This window comes from Oncorhynchus keta, chromosome 24 (assembly GCF_023373465.1).
Source record: "Oncorhynchus keta strain PuntledgeMale-10-30-2019 chromosome 24, Oket_V2, whole genome shotgun sequence".
NCBI lineage: Eukaryota > Metazoa > Chordata > Actinopteri > Salmoniformes > Salmonidae > Oncorhynchus > Oncorhynchus keta.
Genome location: NC_068444.1, coordinates 8156740 through 8177694, shown reverse-complemented (window position 1 = coordinate 8177694; position 20955 = coordinate 8156740).

Genomic DNA, 20955 nt, shown 5'->3' with positions numbered 1-20955 from the left:
AAGCCTTGAGACATTTGAGACATGGATTGTGCATGTGTGTCGTTCAGAGGGTGAATGGGCAAGACAACATATATAAGTGTCGTTGAACGAGGTATGGTAGTAAGTAGGTACCAGACGCACCGGTTTGTGTCCAGAACTGAAACGCTGATGGGATTTTCACGCTCAACAGTTTCCTGTGTGTATCAAGAATGGTCCACAAACTCAAAAGAACATCCAGCCAATTTGACACAACTGTGGGAAGCATTGGAGTCAACATGGGCCAGCATCCCTGTGGAACGCTTTCAACACCTTGGAGAGTCCATGACCCCGATGAATTGAGGCTGTTCTGGGAGGCAATATTAGGAGGGTGTTCTTAATATTTTGTACACTCAGTGTAGATTCCAATGCCACCTCCCTTCCCCTTTAGACTGTACTGCTATATAACATATCTTCATATATGATGATACAAACCACCAGTCTGTTGAAGGGCTTTTTATAACAATCTGTGTCCAGCCAGGGGATTTGTTTTGGTTAACAGCTGACATCACTAAGGTAAGACACTTGTGCTAAGCACTTGGGCATTTATAAGTTGTATTCTTGAAGAATCGACAGGCATCAATAATTGAAATGACCATTCAGCAGATTGAACCAGATCCCAAATAGAAGCTTTAATCAAAAGCCATAAACCTGCTTCTTCTCTCCTGAGTGATCAACGAGAGAAGAAGTCTGGTACAGCAAACATCTGCTTGAGAGAGAGAGAGAGAGAGAGACAGACAGAGAGAGATAGACAGAGAGAGATAGACAGAGAGACAGAGAGAGAGAGACAGAGAAGAGAGAGAGACAGAGAGACAGAGAGACAGAGAGACAGAGAGAGATAGACAGAGAGAGAGAGAGAGAGAGAGAGAGAGAGAGAGAGAGAGAGAGAGAGATTTACCTTGGCTGAATATGCTGCATAGTATACCCACCCGGGATGCTGAGGTTTCATGTTTATTGAGGGTACAGATAAACAGCTCACTTTTACGTAATCAGCTTCCACATTACAGACTCATTAAAGAGGAATGGGACTCAATAAAAGCAATCAGGCTGTGAGATAACCTACAATTGAAAACATCCATAATTTTCCCATTAGGAGAGAAACCACCAAGGGTCCAGGATGTTGGGAGAAGGGTTCAATACTCTCTCCAATCTGCTGCTCTATAACACACAGAGATAATATACAGGTAACAACACACACACAGATAATATACAGGCCTCTGGGAACAGTATGGGTTAAACACACACACAGATAATATACAGGCCTCTGGGAACAGTATGGGTTAAACACAACAACACACACACAGATAATATACAGGCCTCTGGGAACAGTATGGGTTAAACACAACAACACACACACTCACACATCTAGACACACACAGAAAGACAAGAAACACACACTCCCACACAGACACACATGTTTCACAACCAACACATCAGGCCTCAGATTAGAGTGTCTGGAAACACTATTTATTTGAATGAATCACTCCCAAGCCCGTTAGACAAAAATAATTCCAAAGGTTTTAATTTATTGTTTTGTAAACAGACTGTGTGTTAGAAGACGCGTGACTTTTTCTAGTCATATTTAACATCCTCTAAAGGATCGGTGGGTTCCCCCGCAGGACGGTTGAGCTAATGTAGGTTAATGTGATTAGCATGAGTAAGAAGAAAATTTCCCAGAACAAAGATATGTCTAATATGGGCAGAAAGCTTAAATTAACTACACTGTCCAATTTACAGTAGCTAATACAGTGAAAGAATAGCATGCTATTGTTTGAGGAGAAGTTATGAACTTGAAAATGTATGAATAAATTAATTCGGCACATTTGGGCTGTCTTGATACAACATTTTGAACAGATATGCAATGGTTCATTGGATCAATCTAAAACGTTGCACATAGACTGCTGCCATCTAGTGGAGTCAATCTAAATTGCGCCTCTTGCGTTTCAAAGATGATGGTACCATTTAAAAAATAAATTAAAAAACACATGTTTTTTCTTTGTATTATCTTTTACCAGATCTAATGTGTTATATTATCCTACATTCATTTCACATTTCCACAAACTTCAAATTGTTTCCTTTCAAATGGTATCAATAATATGCATATCCTTGCTTCAGGTCCTGAGCTACAGGCAGTTTTTTATTTTATTTTGCCTTTATTTTACTAGGCAAGTCAGTTAAGAACAAATTCTTATTTTCAATGACGGCCTAGGAACAGTGGGTTAAATGCCTGTTCAGGGGCAGAACGACAGATTTGTACCTTGTCAGCTCGGGGATTCGAACTTACAACCTTTCGGTTACTAGTCCAACGCCCTAACCACTAGGCTACCCTGCCGCAGTTAGATTTGGGTAGGTCATTTTAGGTCCTGAGCTACAGGCAGTTAGATTTGGGTAGGTCATTTTAGGTCCTGAGCTACAGGCAGTTAGATTTGGGTAGGTCATTTTAGGTCCTGAGCTACAGGCAGTTAGATTTGGGTAGGTCATTTTAGCCGAAAATTGAAGAAAGGGGCGGATCCTTAAGAGGTTTGGCTCATAACACAACACATTAAATAAACTGGAATGACAGTCATCACAGCTCAAAATATTAAAATGAGCCACCTCCCCTACATGTTAATTATCACTTAAATATGAAATAAACGTTTACTGCTTAGCGCCTGTACTTTAATTAAGAGATTAGTTTAACTGCAACAGAGTATGATACTGTTTTTTCAGCCAACCCACATATATGCCCGTCCACCCACACGAAGGGTCAGTTTGAACTGTCAACATGCTGGAAGACTGAGAGAGAGATAATAGTTAGAGAGAGAGAGAGATAATGGCTAGAGAGAGAGAGATAATAGGTAGAGAGAGACAGAGAGATAATGGGTATAGAGAGAGAGAGAGATAATGGGTACGGAGAGAGATAATAGGTAGAAAGAGAGAGAGAGGTAATGGGTAGATATAGAGATATAATGGGTAGAGAAAGAGATAATAGGTATAGAGAGAGAGACAGAGATAATGGTAGAGAGAGAGAGAGATAATAGATAGAGAGAGAGATAATAGGTAGAAAGAGAGACAGAGATAATGGTAGAGAGAGAGAGACAGATATAATGGGTAGAGATAGAGATAATTGGTAGAGAGAGACAGAGATAATGTTAGAGAGAGAGATAATAGATCGAGAGAGAGATAATAGATAGAGAGAGAGAGATAATAGGTAGAGAGAGAGTCAGAGATAATGGTAGAGAGAGATAATAGATCCTGAGAGCACAGCAGGAAAGGGTGGCAACAGCACTGAAGGGAGTGATTGAAAAGGCTTCTTCTACTTTCCCCAACGCACAAGTGGTTATCTCCACCCTGCTACCACGAAAAGACTTCCACCCTGCCACAATACAGCGGGTAAACGCAAGTATTTCCCGTGACTGTGCCTCAAAACCAAATGTTTTCCTGGCCCACCACTCCACCCTGGACTTGAACAGCCTCTATGACCAGGTCCACCTCTACAAGGCAGCAGTGCCCACCTTTGCCAGGACCCTAAAGGACATCGCTCTCAAACGTATCCCCAACACTTCACACAGGAGCAACAGATCCATAGACTCTCCACCCAGACCAGCGAGACACCCTCCCAGACCTGCAGGACCCCCCTGGACCTACACATAGAGGACCCACGCCAAGAGGAATTACATCCAGACCACAGTACACCCAGACACATCCACACCCCCACCCCAACCAATCAACACCCCCCACGTCAACCATGCCCACACCCCATTTAGGCCCCTCAGATCAGACCTATGCCACTCCTGCCCACCCCATGCACCCCACCCCCGCAAAGAGGGCCTCAACATGGAAGCCACACATACGCCCAGGTAGTGAGCGGGCAAACAGTCCCAACCCCCACTCTCACACTCGCCCAAGCCAATAGCATGTACCAGATGCTCAGCAGGCTCTGCTCACACTTACTGGCCTGAGGCCAAACCACACGACCAACAACATTGGACATTCTATGGAACAAAAGCCTTCACTATATCATCCTGGAATATCCAAGGCCTGAGGTCATCTGCCTTTGGCCTAAAGAGCAGAAACCCGGACTTCACCAAAGAAATCGGTAACACAGACATTGTCATCCTGCAAGAAACCTGGTATAGAGGAGACGGACCCACTGGTTGCCCTCTAGGTTACAGAGAGCTGGTAGTCCCATCCACCAAACTACCAGGTGTGAAACAGGGAAGGGACTCAGGGGGTATGCTAATTTGGTATAGAGCAGACCTAACTCACTCCATTAAATTAATCAAAACAGGAACATTCTACATTTGGCTAGAAATTCAAAAGGAAATTATCCTAACAGAGAAAAATGTCCTCCTGTGTGCTACCTATATCCCCCCACTAGAATCCCCATATTTTAATGAAGACAGCTTCTCCATCCTGGAGGGCGAAATCAATCATTTCCAGGCCCAGGGACATGTACTAGTCTGTGGCGACCTAAATGCCAGAACCGGACAAGAACCTGACACCCTCAGCACACAGGGGGACAAACATCTGCCTGGAGGTGACAGCATCCCCTCCCACATATGCCCCCCTAGGCACAACTATGACAACATAACCAACAAAAACGGGTCACAACTCCTGCAGCTCTGTCGCACGCTGGGTATGTACATAGTCAACGGTAGGCTTCGAGGGGACTCCTATGGTAGATACACCTATAGCTCATCTCTTGGCAGTAGTACTGTAGACTACTTTATCACTGACCTCAACCCAGAATCTCTCAGAGCGTTCACAGTCAGTCCACTAACACCCCTATCAGACCACAGCAAAATCACAGTCTACTTAAACAGAGCAATACTCAACCACGAGGCATCAAAGCCAAAGGAACTGAGTAACATTAAGAAATGCTATAGGTGGAAGGAATGCAGTTTGAAACCTACCAAAAAACAATTAGGCAACAACAAATTCAATCCCTTTTAGACAATTTCCTGGGTAAAACGTTCCACTGTAATAGTGAAGGTGTAAACTTGGCAGTAGAAAATCTTAACAGTATATTTGACCTCTCAGCTTCCCTATCAAATCTAAAAATCTCAAATAGAAAACCGAAGAAAATTAACAATAATGACAAATGGTTTGATGAGGAATGCAAAAATCTAAGAAAGAAATTGAGAAACCTGTCCAACCAAAAACATAGAGACCCGGAAAACCTGAGTCTACGCCTTCACTATGGTGAATCACTAAAACAATACAGAAACACACTACGGAAAAAGAAGGAACAGCATGTCAGAAATCAGCTCAATGCAATTGAAGAATCCATAGACTCTAACCACTTCTGGGAAAATTGGAAAACACTAAACAAACAACAACACAAAGAATTATCTATCCAAAATGGAGATGTCTGGGTAAACCACTTCTCCAATCTTTTTGGTTCTATAACAAAGAACAAAGAGCAAAAACATATACATGATCAACTACAGATCTTAGAATCAACTATTAAAGACTACCAGAACCCACTGGATTCTCCAATTACATTGAATGAGTTACAGGACAAAATAAAAACCCTCCAACCCAAAAAGGCCTGTGGTGTCGATGGTATCCTCAATGAAATGATCAAATATACAGACAACAAATTCCAACTGGCTATACTAAAACTCTTTAACATCATACTTAGCTCTGGCATCTTCCCCAATATTTGGAACCAAGGACTGATCACCCCAATCCACAAAAGTGGAGACAAATTTGACCCCAATAACTACCGTGGAATATGTGTCAACAGTAACCTTGGGAAAATCCTCTGCATTATTATTAACAGCAGACTCGTACATTTCCTCAATGAAAACAATGTACTGAGCAAATGTCAAATTGGCTTTTACCAAATTACCGTACAACAGACCATGTATTCACCCTGCACACCTTAATTGACAACCAAACAAACCAAAACAAAGGCAAAGTCTTCTCATGCTTTGTTGATTTCAAAAAAGCCTTCGACTCAATTTGGCATGAGGGTCTGCTATACAAACTGATGGAAAGTGGTGTTGGGGGTAAAACATATGACATTATAAAATCCATGTACACAAACAACAAGTGTGCGGTTAAAATTGGCAAAAAACACACACATTTCTTCACACAGGGTCGTGGGGTTAGACAGGGATGCAGCTTAAGCCCCACCCTCTTCAACATATATATCAACGAACTGGCGCGGGCACTAGAAAAGTCTGCAGCACCCGGCCTCCCCCTGCTAGAATCCGAAGTCAAATGTCTGCTGTTTGCTGATGATCTGGTGCTTCTGTCACCAACCAAGGAGGGCCTACAGCAGCACCTAGATCTTATGCACAGATTCTGTCAGACCTGGGCCCTGACAGTAAATCTCAGTAAGACCAAAATAATGGTGTTCCAAAAAGGTCGAGTCACCAGGACCACAAATACAAATTCCATCTCGACACTGTTGCCCTAGAGCACAAAAAAACTATACATACCTTGGCCTAAACATCAGCGCCACAGGTAACTTCCACAAAGGTGTGAACGATCTGAGAGACAAGGCAAGAAGGGCATTCTATGCCATCAAAAGAAACATAAATTTCAACATACCAATTAGGATTTGGCTAAAAATACTTGAATCAGTCATAGAGCCCATTGCCCTTTATGGTTGTGAGGTCTGGGGTCCGCTCACCAACCAAGACTTCACAAAATGGGACAAACACCAAATTGAGACTCTGCACGCAGAATTCTGCAAAAATATCCTCCGTGTACAACGTAAAACACCAAATAATGCATGCAGAGCAGAATTAGGCCGATACCCACTAATTATCAAAATCCAGAAAAGAGCCATTAAATTCTACAACCACCTAAAAGGAAGCGATTCACAAACCTTCCATAACAAAGCCATCACAAACAGAGAGATGAACCTGGAGAAGAGTCCCCTAAGCAAACTGGTCCTGGGGCTCTGTTCACAAACACAAACACACCCTACAGAGCCCCAGGACAACAGCACAATTAGACCCAACCAAATCATGAGAAAAAAAAAGATAATTACTTAACACATTGGAAAGAATTAACAAAAAAACAGAGCAAACTAGAATGCTATTTGGCCCTACACAGAGAGTACACAGCGGCAGAATACCTGACCACTGTGACTGACCCAAAATTAAGGAAAGCTTTGACTATGTACAGACTCAGTGAGCATAGCCTTGCTATTGAGAAAGGCCGCCGTAGGCAGACATGGCTCTCAAGAGAAGACAGGCTATGTGCTCACTGCCCACAAAATGAGGTGGAAACTGAGCTGCACTTCCTAACCTCCTGCCCAATGTATGACCATATTAGAGAGACATATTTCCCCCAGATCACACAGATCCACAAAGAATTCGAAAACATATCCAATTTTGAAAAACTCCCATACCTACTGGGTGAAATTCCACAGTGTGCCATCACAGCAGCAAGATTTGTGACCTGTTGCCACGAGAAAAGGGCAACCAGTGAAGAACAAACACCATTGTAAATACAACCCATATTTATGCTTATTTATTTTTATCTTGTGTCCTTTAATTATTTGTACATTGTGTATATATGTGTATATATATATATATATATATATATATATATATATATATATATATATATATATATGTATATATGTATATATGTGTATATGTATATATATATATATATATAATATGACATTTGTAATGTCTTTACTGTTTTGAAACTGTTGTATGTGTAATGTTTACTGTTAATTTTTGTTGTTTTCACTTTATATATTCACTTTGTATGTTGTCTACCTCACTTGCTTTGGCAATGTTAACACATGTTTCCCATGCCAATAAAGCCCTTGAATTGAATTGAATTGATAATAGATAGAGAGAGAGTCATAGATAATAGGTAGAGAGAGAGTCAGAGATAATGGTAGAGAGAGAGAGATAATAGGTAGAGAGAGAGTCAGAGATAATGGTAGAGAGAGAGAGATAATAGGTAGAGATAGAGTCAGAGATAATGGTAGAGAGAGAGAGATAATAGGTAGAGATAGAGTCAGAGATAATGGTAGAGAGAGAGAGATAATAGGTAGAGATAGAGTCAGAGATAATGGTAGAGAGAGAGAGATAATAGGTAGAGATAGATTGTGAGAGAGAGAAAAAGCATCCGAAGCGGAAGCTAGGCCCTGCTCTAAGACAGGAACAAGACTTGAGGAGTGATTGGTAGTCCCAGTGATTGGTAGTCCCAGTGATTGGTAGTCCCAGTGATTGGTAGTCCCAGTGATTGGTAGTCCCAATCCTTCAGTTGATGGTGTTTTAATGGGATTCAATCAGTGTGTGGATTGCTCAGTGTTTGTGTGGTGCTTAGTGTTTGTGTGGTGCTAAGTACTTGTGTGGTGCTAAGTACTTGTGTGGTGCTTAGTGTTTGTGTGGTGCTTAGTGTTTGTGTGGTGATACGTAATTCTGTGGTGATAAGTCATTGTGTGTCGATACGTAATTGTGTGGTGATAAGTAATTGTGTGTTGATAAGTAATTGTGTGGTGATAAGTAATTGTGTGTTGATAAGTAATTGTGTGTTGATAAGTAATTGTGTGGTGATAAGTCATTGTGTGTTGATACGTAATTGTGTGTTGATAAGTAATTGTGTGTTGATAAGTAATTGTGTGTTGATAAGTAATAAGTCATTGTGTGGTGATAAGTAATTGTGTGGTGCTAAATAATTGTGTGTTGATAAGTAATTGTGTGTTGATAAGTAATTGTGTGGTGATAAGTCATTGTGTGGTGATAAGTCATTGTGTGGTGATAAGTAATTGTGTGTTGATAAGTAATTGTGTGCCGATAAGTAATTGTGTGTTGATAAGTAATTGTGTGGTGATAAGTAATTGTGTGGTGATAAGTCATTGTGTGTTGATAAGTAATTGTGTGGTGATAAGTAATTGTGTGTCGATACGTAATTGTGTGTCGATACGTAATTGTGTGGTGATAAGTAATTGTGTGGTGATAAGTAATTGTGTGGTGATAAGTAATTGTGTGGTGATAAGTAATTGTGTGTTGATAAGTACTTGTGTGGTGATAAGTAATTGTGTGGTGATAAGTAATTGTGTGTTGATAAGTAATTGTGTGTCGATAAGTCATTGTGTGTTGACAAGTAATTGTGTGGTGATAAGTAATTGTGTGTCGATACGTAATTGTGTGTGGATACGTAATTGTGTGGTGATAAGTAATTGTGTGGTGATAAGTAATTGTGTGTTGATAAGTAATTGTGTGGTGATACGTAATTGTGTGGTGATACGTAATTGTGTGTCGATACGTAATTGTGTGGTGATAAGTAATTGTGTGGTGATAAGTAATTGTGTGTTGATAAGTAATTGTGTGTTGATAAGTAATTGTGTGGTGATACGTAATTGTGTGGTGATACGTAATTGTGTGTCGATACGTAATTGTGTGGTGATAAGTAATTGTGTGTTGATAAGTAATTTTGTGTTGATAAGTAATTGTGTGTGATAAGTAATTGTGTGTTGATAAGTAATTGTGTGGTGATAAGTAATTGTGTGTTGATAAGTCATTGTGTGGTGATAAGTAATTGTGTGGTGATACGTAATTGTGTGGTGATAAGTAATTGTGTGTTGATAAGTAATTGTGTGTTGATAAGTAATTGTGTGGTGATAAGTAATTGTGTGTTGATAAGTAATTGTGTGTCGATACGTAATTGTGTGTCGATACGTAATTGTGTGGTGATAAGTAATTGTGTGTTGATAAGTAATTGTGTGTTGATAAGTAATTGTGTGTCGATACGTAATTGTGTGGTGATAAGTAATTGTGTGTTGATAAGTAATTGTGTGTCGATACGTAATTGTGTGGTGATAAGTAATTGTGTGTTGATAAGTAATTGTGTGTTGATAAGTAATTGTGTGGTGATAAGTAATTGTGTGGTGATAAGTAATTGTGTGTTGATAAGTAATTGTGTGTTGATAAGTAATTGTGTGGTGATACGTAATTGTGTGGTGATACGTAATTGTGTGTCGATACGTAATTGTGTGGTGATAAGTAATTGTGTGTTGATAAGTAATTGTGTGTTGATAAGTAATTGTGTGGTGATAAGTACTTGTGTGTTGATAAGTAATTGTGTGGTGATAAGTAATTGTGTGTCGATAAGTCATTGTGTGTTGATAAGTAATTGTGTGGTGATAAGTAATTGTGTGTCGATACGTAATTGTGTGTCGATACGTAATTGTGTGGTGATAAGTAATTGTGTGGTGATAAGTAATTGTGTGTTGATAAGTAATTGTGTGGTGATACGTAATTGTGTGGTGGTACGTAATTGTGTGTCGATACGTAATTGTGTGGTGATAAGTAATTGTGTGGTGATAAGTAATTGTGTGTTGATAAGTAATTGTGTGTTGATAAGTAATTGTGTGGTGATACGTAATTGTGTGGTGATACGTAATTGTGTGTCGATACGTAATTGTGTGGTGATAAGTAACTGTGTGTTGATAAGTAATTGTGTGTTGATAAGTAATTGTGTGGTGATAAGTAATTGTGTGTTGATAAGTAATTGTGTGGTGATAAGTAATTGTGTGTTGATAAGTCATTGTGTGGTGATAAGTAATTGTGTGGTGATACGTAATTGTGTGGTGATAAGTAATTGTGTGTTGATAAGTAATTGTGTGTCGATACGTAATTGTGTGTCGATACGTAATTGTGTGGTGATAAGTAATTGTGTGTTGATAAGTAATTGTGTGTTGATAAGTAATTGTGTGTCGATACGTAATTGTGTGGTGATAAGTAATTGTGTGTTGATAAGTAATTGTGTGTCGATACGTAATTGTGTGGTGATAAGTAATTGTGTGGTGATAAGTCATTGTGTGTTGATAAGTAATTGTGTGGTGATAAGTAATTGTGTGGTGATAAGTAATTGTGTGTTGATAAGTAATTGTGTGTTGATAAGTAATTGTGTGGTGATACGTAATTGTGTGGTGATACGTAATTGTGTGTCGATACGTAATTGTGTGGTGATAAGAAATTGTGTGTTGATAAGTAATTGTGTGTTGATAAGTAATTGTGTGGTGATAAGTACTTGTGTGTTGATAAGTAATTGTGTGGTGATAAGTAATTGTGTGTTGATAAGTCATTGTGTGGTGATAAGTAATTGTGTGGTGATAAGTAATTGTGTGTTGATAAGTAATTGTGTGGTGATACGTAATTGTGTGGTGATACGTAATTGTGTGTCGATACGTAATTGTGTGGTGATAAGTAATTGTGTGTTGATAAGTAATTGTGTGTTGATAAGTAATTGTGTGGTGATAAGTAATTGTGTGTTGATAAGTAATTGTGTGGTGATAAGTAATTGTGTGTTGATAAGTCATTGTGTGGTGATAAGTAATTGTGTGGTGATACGTAATTGTGTGGTGATAAGTAATTGTGTGTTGATAAGTAATTGTGTGTTGATAAGTAATTGTGTGGTGATAAGTAATTGTGTGTTGATAAGTAATTGTGTGTCGATACGTAATTGTGTGTCGATACGTAATTGTGTGGTGATAAGTAATTGTGTGTTGATAAGTAATTGTGTGTTGATAAGTAATTGTGTGTCGATACGTAATTGTGTGGTGATAAGTAGTTGTGTGTTGATAAGTAATTGTGTGTTGATAAGTAATTGTGTGGTGATAAGTAATTGTGTGTTGATAAGTAATTGTGTGTTGATAAGTAATTGTGTGGTGATAAGTAATTGTGTGTTGATAAGTCATTGTGTGGTGATAAGTAATTGTGTGGTGATACGTAATTGTGTGGTGATACGTAATTGTGTGTCGATACGTAATTGTGTGTTGATAAGTAATTGTGTGGTGATACGTAATTGTGTGTTGATAAGTAATTGTGTGTTGATAAGTAATTGTGTGGTGATAAGTCATTGTGTGGTGATAAGTCATTGTGTGGTGATAAGTAATTGTGTGTTGATAAGTAATTGTGTGTCGATAAGTAATTGTGTGTCGATAAGTAATTGTGTGGTGATAAGTAATTGTGTGGTGATAAGTCATTGTGTGTTGATAAGTAATTGTGTGGTGATAAGTAATTGTGTGTCGATACGTAATTGTGTGTCGATACGTAATTATGTGGTGATAAGTAATTGTGTGGTGATAAGTAATTGTGTGGTGATAAGTAATTGTGTGGTGATAAGTAATTGTGTGTTGATAAGTACTTGTGTGGTGATAAGTAATTGTGTGGTGATAAGTAATTGTGTGTTGATAAGTAATTGTGTGTCGATAAGTCATTGTGTGTTGATAAGTAATTGTGTGGTGATAAGTAATTGTGTGTCGATACGTAATTGTGTGTCGATACGTAATTGTGTGGTGATAAGTAATTGTGTGGTGATAAGTAATTGTGTGTTGATAAGTAATTGTGTGGTGATAAGTAATTGTGTGTTGATAAGTAATTGTGTGGTGATAAGTAATTGTGTGTTGATAAGTCATTGTGTGGTGATAAGTAATTGTGTGGTGATATGTAATTGTGTGGTGATAAGTAATTGTGTGTTGATAAGTAATTGTGTGTTGATAAGTAATTGTGTGGTGATAAGTAATTGTGTGTTGATATTATTTTTTCCGGTTCCGGTTGGAGCGAGCGGTCGCATTCGCACTTCGCTCTGCAGGTTGTATAACTTTTTCATTACATTTCATTATAGTACAACGGTTGATTTGTCTAATCTTAGCAATTCTTCTTAGCTAGCTACATAGCCGTCCTTGTATCAGAGATAATTGCATAATTATCGTATTTCGTCGCCCTAACGTAGCCTTCACTGCTATTCGCCCAGGAGCTAGCTAACGCACACAGATTAGCATCACTGTAGTGCTATTCACTCAACTGTACGACTTGATTAGTTTACTGTTAGCTAGCTACATAATCTTAGCCATTCTTCTTAGTAGCTACATAGCCGTCCTTGTATCAGAGATAATTGCATAATTATCGTATTTCGTATTTCGTGATACGTAGCCTTCACTGCTATTCGCCCAGGAGCTAGCAACGCTAGCTAACGCACACAGATTAGCATCACTGTAGTGCTATTCACTCAACTGTACGACTTGATTAGTTCAGTGTTAGCTAGCTACATAGCTGTCTTTGTTTCCAAGATAATTGTGTAGTTTAGTGTGTGTAGCCTTGGAGTGATTATCTTAATTCACTGAGGTTCGCTAGCCAGCTATTTGTCGTCCTTAACGTAGGAGACTCTGCTAGCTAGCCAACGTCTACTGAATAGAACTCAACCGGTCGCATTCACAGGTAGTATCACATTTTCATTTCATTACAGTACAACGGTTTGATTTGTTTGATCGTAGCTAGCTACATAGCTAGCTACATAGCCGTCTTTGTTTCAAAGATAATTGTGTAGTCTAGAGCGATTTCCTAGGTTAGCTAGCCAGCTATTGTCGTTCTTTTAACTCAACGTAACGTAAACAACACTGCTAGCTAGCCAGCTAGCCCCGAATAGCAGCACTGTAGAAATTATTACACTCAACGGAACGACTTGATTAGTGTAGTGTCAACAACGCAGCTACTGCCAGCTAGCCTACTTTAGCAGTACTGTATCATTTTAATCATTTTAGTCAATAAGATTCTTGTACGTAAGCCTAACTTTCTGAACATTCGAGACGTGTAGTCCGCTTGTCATTCCAATTTCCTTGCATTAGCGTAGCCTTTTCTGTAGCCTGTCAACTATGTGTCTGTCTATCCCTGTTCTCTCCTCTCTGCACAGACCATACAAACGCTCCACACCGCGTGGCCGCGACCACCCTAACCTGGTGGTCCCAGCGCGTGACCCACGTGGAGTTCCAGGTCTCCGGTAGCCTCTGGAACTGCCAATCTGCGGCCAACAAGGCAGAGTTCATCTCAGCCTATGCCTCCCTCCAGTCCCTTGACTTCTTGGCACTGACGGAAACATGGATCACCACAGATAACACTGCTACTCCTACTGCTCTCTCCTCGTCCGCCCACGTGTTCTCGCACACCCCGAGAGCTTCTGGTCAGCGGGGTGGTGGCACCGGATCCTCATCTCTCCCAAGTGGTCTTTCTCTCTTTCTCCCCTTACCCATCTGTCTATTGCCTCCTTTGAATTCCATGCTGTCACAGTTACCAGCCCTTCAAGCTTAACATCCTTATCATTTATCGCCCTCCAGGTTCCCTCGGAGAGTTCATCAATGAGCTTGATGCCTTGATAAGCTCCTTTCCTGAGGACGGCTCACCTCTCACAGTTCTGGGCGACTTTAACCTCCCCACGTCTACCTTTGACTCATTCCTCTCTGCCTCCTTCTTTCCACTCCTCTCCTCTTTTGACCTCACCCTCTCACCTTCCCCCCCTACTCACAAGGCAGGCAATATGCTTGACCTCATCTTTACTAGATGCTGTTCTTCCACTAACCTCATTGCAACTCCCCTCCAAGTCTCCGACCACTACCTTGTATCCTTTTCCCTCTCGCTCTCATCCAACACTTCCCACACTGCCCCTACTCGGATGGTATCGCGCCGTCCCAACCTTCGCTCTCTCCCCCGCTACTCTCTCCTCTTCCATCCTATCTTCTCTTCCCTCTGCTCAAACTTTCTCCAACCTATCTCCTGATTCTGCCTCCTCAACCCTCCTCTCCTCCCTTTCTGCATCCTTTGACTCTCTATGTCCCCTATCCTCCAGGCCGGCTCGGTCCTCCCCTCCCCGCTCCGTGGCTCGACGACTCATTGCGAGCTCACAGAACAGGGCTCCGGGCAGCCGAGCGGAAATGGAGGAAAACTCGCCTCCCTGCGGACCTGGCATCCTTTCACTCCCTCCTCTCTACATTTTCCTCCTCTGTCTCTGCTGCTAAAGCCACTTTCTACCATTCTAAGTTCCAAGCATCTGCCTCTAACCCTAGGAAGCTCTTTGCCACCTTCTCCTCCCTCCTGAATCCTCCCCCCTCCCTCCTCCCTCTCTGCAGATGACTTCGTCAACCATTTTGAAAAGAAGGTCGATGACATCCGATCCTCGTTTGCTAAGTCAAACGACACCGCTGGTTCTGCTCACACTGCCCTACCCTATGCTCTGACCTCTTTCTCCCCTCTCTCTCCAGATGAAATCTCGCGTCTTGTGACGGCCGGTCGCCCAACAACCTGCCCGCTTGACCCTATCCCCTCCTCTCTTCTCCAGACCATTTCCGGAGACCTTCTCCCTTACCTCACCTCGCTCATCAACTCATCCCTGACCGCTGGCTACGTCCCTCCCGTCTTCAAGAGAGCGAGAGTTGCACCCCTTCTGAAAAAACCTACACTCGATCCCTCCGATGTCAACAACTACAGACCAGTATCCCTTCTCTCTTTTCTCTCCAAAACTCTTGAGCGTGCCGTCCTTGGCCAGCTCTACCGCTATCTCTCTCAGAATGACCTTCTTGATCCAAATCAGTCAGGTTTCAAGACTAGTCATTCAACTGAGACTGCTCTTCTCTGTATCACGGAGGCGCTCCGCACTGCTAAAGCTAACTCTCTCCTCTGCTCTCATCCTTCTAGACCTATCGGCTGCCTTCGATACTGTGAACCATCAGATCCTCCTCTCCACCCTCTCCGAGTTGGGCATCTCCGGCGCGGCCCACGCTTGATTGCGTCCTACCTGACAGGTCGCTCCTACCAGGTGGCGTGGCGAGAATCTGTCTCCTCACCACGCGCTCTCACCACTGGTGTCCCCCAGGGCTCTGTTCTAGGCCCTCTCTTATTCTCGCTATACACCAAGTCACTTGGCTCTGTCATAACCTCACATGGTCTCTCCTATCATTGCTATGCAGACGACACACAATTAATCTTCTCCTTTCCCCTTCTGATGACCGTCGCATCTCTGCATGTCTGGCAGACATATCAGTGTGGATGACGGATCACCACCTCAAGCTGAACCTCAGCAAGACGGAGCTCCTCTTCCTCCCGGGGAAGGACTGCCCGTTCCATGATCTCGCCATCACGGTTGACAACTCCATTGTGTCCTCCTCCCAGAGCGCTAAGAACCTTGGCGTGATCCTGGACAACACCCTGACGTTCTCAACTAACATCAAGGCGGTGTCCCGTTCCTGTAGGTTCATGCTCTACAACATCCGCAGAGTACGACCCTGCCTCACACAGGAAGCGGCGCAGGTCCTAATCCAGGCACTTGTCATCTCCCGTCTTGATTACTGCAACTCGCTGTTGGCTGGGCTCCCTGCCTGTGCCATTAAACCCCTACAACTCATCCAGAACGCCGCAGCCCGTCTGGTGTTCAACCTTCCCAAGTTCTCTCACGTCACCCCGCTCCTCCGCTCTCCACTGGCTTCCAGTTGAAGCTCGCATCCGCTACAAGACCATGGTGCTCGTACGGAGCTGTGAGGGGAACGGCACCTCAGTACCTCCAGGCTCTGATCAGGCCCTACACCCAAACAAGGGCACTGCGTTCATCCACCTCTGGCCTGCTCGCCTCCCTACCACTGAGGAAGTACAGTTCCCGCTCAGCCCAGTCAAAACTGTTCGCTGCTCTGGCCCCCAATGGTGGAACAAACTCCTCACGACGCCAGGACAGCGGAGTCAATCACCACCTTCCGGAGACACCTGAAACCCCACCTCTTCAAGGAATACCTAGGATAGGGTAAGTAAGGGTAGGTAATCCTTCTCCCCCCAACAAGATTTAGATGCAAGTGGCTGTTCCACTGGTTGTCATAAGGTGTATGCACCAATTTGTAAGTCGCTCTGGATAAGAGCGTCTGCTAAATGACTTAAATGTAAATGTAAATGTAATTGTGTGTCGATACGTAATTGTGTGTCGATACGTAATTGTGTGGTGATAAGTAATTGTGTGTTGATAAGTAATTGTGTGTTGATAAGTAATTGTGTGTCGATACGTAATTGTGTGGTGATAAGTAATTGTGTGTTGATAAGTAATTGTGTGTCGATACGTAATTGTGTGGTGATAAGTAATTGTGTGTTGATAAGTAATTGTGTGGTGATAAGTCATTGTGTGTTGATAAGTAATTGTGTGGTGATAAGTAATTGTGTGTCGATACGTAATTGTGTGTCGATACGTAATTGTGTGGTGATAAGTAATTGTGTGGTGATAAGTCATTGTGTGGTGATAAGTAATTGTGTGGTGATAAGTAATTGTGTGTTGATAAGTACTTGTGTGGTGATAAGTAATTGTGTGGTGATAAGTAATTGTGTGTTGATAAGTAATTGTGTGTCGATAAGTCATTGTGTGTTGATAAGTAATTGTGTGGTGATAAGTAATTGTGTCGATACGTAATTGTGTGTCGATACGTAATTGTGTGGTGATAAGTAATTGTGTGGTGATAAGTAATTGTGTGTTGATAAGTAATTGTGTGGTGATAAGTAATTGTGTGTTGATAAGTAATTGTGTGGTGATAAGTAATTGTGTGGTGATATGTAATTGTGTGGTGATAAGTAATTGTGTGTTGATAAGTAATTGTGTGTTGATAAGTAATTGTGTGGTGATAAGTAATTGTGTGTTGATAAGTAATTGTGTGTCGATACGTAATTGTGTGTCGATACGTAATTGTGTGGTGATAAGTAATTGTGTGTTGATAAGTAATTGTGTGTTGATAAGTAATTGTGTGTCGATACGTAATTGTGTGGTGATAAGTAATTGTGTGTTGATAAGTAATTGTGTGTCGATACGTAATTGTGTGGTGATAAGTAATTGTGTGTTGATAAGTAATTGTGTGGTGATAAGTCATTGTGTGTTGATAAGTAATTGTGTGTCGATACGTAATTGTGTGTCGATACGTAATTGTGTGGTGATAAGTAATTGTGTGTTGATAAGTAATTGTGTGTTGATAAGTAATTGTGTGTCGATACGTAATTGTGTGGTGATAAGTAATTGTGTGTTGATAAGTAATTGTGTGTCGATACGTAATTGTGTGGTGATAAGTAATTGTGTGTTGATAAGTAATCGTGTGTTGATAAGTAATTGTGTGGTGATAAGTAATTGTGTGTTGATAAGTAATTGTGTGGTGATAAGTAATTGTGTGTTGATAAGTAATTGTGTGGTGATAAGTAATTGTGTGTTGATAAGTCATTGTGTGGTGATAAGTAATTGTGTGTTGATAAGTAATTGTGTGGTGATACGTAATTGTGTGGTGATACGTAATTGTGTGTCGATACGTAATTGTGTGGTGATAAGTAATTGTGTGTTGATAAGTAATTGTGTGTTGATAAGTAATTGTGTGGTGATAAGTAATTGTGTGGTGATAAGTCATTGTGTGGTGATAAGTAATTGTTTGGTGATAAGTAATTGTGTGGTGATAAGTAATTGTGTGTTGATAAGTAATTGTGTGTTGATACGTAATTGTGTGTTGATAAGTAATTGTGTGTTGATAAGTAATTGTGTGTTGATAAGTAATAAGTCATTGTGTGGTGATAAGTAATTGTGTGGTGCTAAATAATTGTGAATGTTTCACTGTGAGCTATGATCACCTGAGGATCTGCTAATTAATTGGAGGCAAGATGCCGTCTGGGCAGGTCAGGTAAAATAATAACACTAATGTGTCAGATGTTACAATAGGGTCACATCAGGACCTGTCACACATGCACACGCAAAGGCAGACGCACGCACGCACGCACGCACGCACGCACGCACGCACGCACGCACGCACGCACGCACACACACACACACACACACACACACACACACACACACACACACACACACACACACACACACACACATCAGGACCTGTCCCCGAATCGCTGCCGCCGTGAATTTAAATATGGAAATTTGAGGCCTCCGCTCGTTGCTGAGGAAGACTTCCTGTAGCGCCATAGTAACACGCTCGTTATGATTCAGTGGCGAGAGACCACGTTGTTATCGATGTAATGTTTATTTATGGTGTTTCTTATTTCTATGGCAACAAGGAATGATTAGGTTTGAAAAAAAGGGTCGTGATTGGGAACAATCAAATACATTTAAGAGCATAATTGGAAGCTAAAAAAGTAGGCTGACAAGGAATTAGTCTCCAGTGTGTTTTAGTTGGGTTAAATGGCTGCAGTGTAGTTCAGTGTAGTTACTCCTGCGTCTGTGTGTGTGTTTCCTGCCTGAAGCACAAGGCCAACAGAGCGTGTCCGTGGGCTCCTGAGCTATAAGGTCGAGTAAACTCTCTCTGTCATCCAAGTGCTGACGGACCAACCATGTCTGCTTCTCACGTTGACCTTCAACTATTCTCCAGCAGGGACCGAGCGAACAGCGCCAACCTTTAGATCACCAAAGACAAAGTCTGAATCTACTATATACATATACATATGTATATGTCTGCTCTCCCTTTCACATCTTCCAGATTTAATATTCAACACAATAAAAAGTAAGAGGTTAGCAAAAGTCGATCTTCCATGTGCAGAGTTTCAAAAATATATTACAGAAAAATGGCATTTCAGTGTCATTGTCATATTAAAAAATGAATTAAGACAAAGTATAAGTATATAAGTATAAGTATATAAGTATAAGTATATAAGTATAAGTATAAGACAAAGTATAAGTATATAAGTATATAAGTATAAGTATATAAGTATAAGTATAAGACGAAGTATAAGTATATAAGTATAAGACAAAGTATAAGTATATAAGTATAAGTATAAGACGAAGTATAAGTATATAAGTATAAGTATATAAGTATAAGTATATAAGTATAAGTATAAGACGAAGTATAAGTATATAAGTATAAGACAAAGTATAAGTATATAAGTATAAGTATAAGACGAAGTATAAGTATATAAGTATAAGTATAAGACGAAGTATAAGTATATAAGTATAAGTATAGGACGAAGTATAAGTATATAAGTATAAGTATAAGACAAAGTATAAGTATATAAGTATAAGTATAAGACGAAGTATAAGTATATAAGTATAAGTATATAAGTATAAGTATAAGACAAAGTATAAGTATATAAGTATAAGTATAAGTATATAAGTATAAGTATATAAGTATAAGTATATAAGTATAAGTATATAAGTATAAGTATAAGTATATAAGTATAAGTATATAAGTATAAGTATAGGACGAAGTATAAGTATATAAGTATACGTATAAGACGAAGTATAAACCCTTCCAGATTAATTATGTGTCCAGGGGAATGATGTGGGAGCCAACGCATGGTGGAGAGAAGGAGTATATTTGTTTTTAAGAAATAGAGAGAGAGAGTAAACATTCTGATCTCCATTCACAATTTAAAATGTCAGGCTGTAGCTCTTCTTATTTTCAAGCTGTAGATAGAGAGAGAGAAAGAGAGAGACAGAGAGAGAGAGAGAGAGAGAGAGAGAGAGAGAGAGAGAGAGAGAGAGACAGAGAGACAGAGAGAGAGTAGAGAGAGAGACAGAGAGACAGAGAAAGAGTAGAGAGAGAGAGAGAGAAAGAGAGAGAAAGAGAGAGAGGGGAGAACTGCCCAATGTATGACCATATTAGGGAGTAGATAGATAGATAGATAGATAGATAGATAGATAGATAGATAGATAGATAGATAGATAGATAGATATATACACAAAGAATTTGAAAACAAATCCAATGTTGATAAACTCCCATATCTACTGGGTGGAATTCCACAGTGTGACATCACAGCAGCAAGATGAGAAAAGGATTTGTGACCCGTTGTAAATACAACGCATATTTATGCTTATTTATTATATCTTGTGTCCTTTAACCACTTGTACATTGTTAAAACACTGTATATATATAATATGACATTTGTAATGTCTTTATTGTTTTGAAACTTCTGTATTTGTAATGTTTACTGTTAACTTCTATTGTTTATTTCACTTTTGAATATTATCTACCTCACTTGCTTTGGCAATGTTAACACATGTTTCCCATGCCAATAAAGCCACTTGAATTGAATTGAGTTGAATTGGTCCTTCTGTAGCTCAGTTGGTAGAGCATGGCTTTTGTAACGACAGGGTAGTGGGTTCGATTCCCGGGACCACCCATACGTAGAATGTATGCACACATGACTGCTTTGGATAAAAGCGTCTGCTAAATGGCATATATTAATAGAGAGA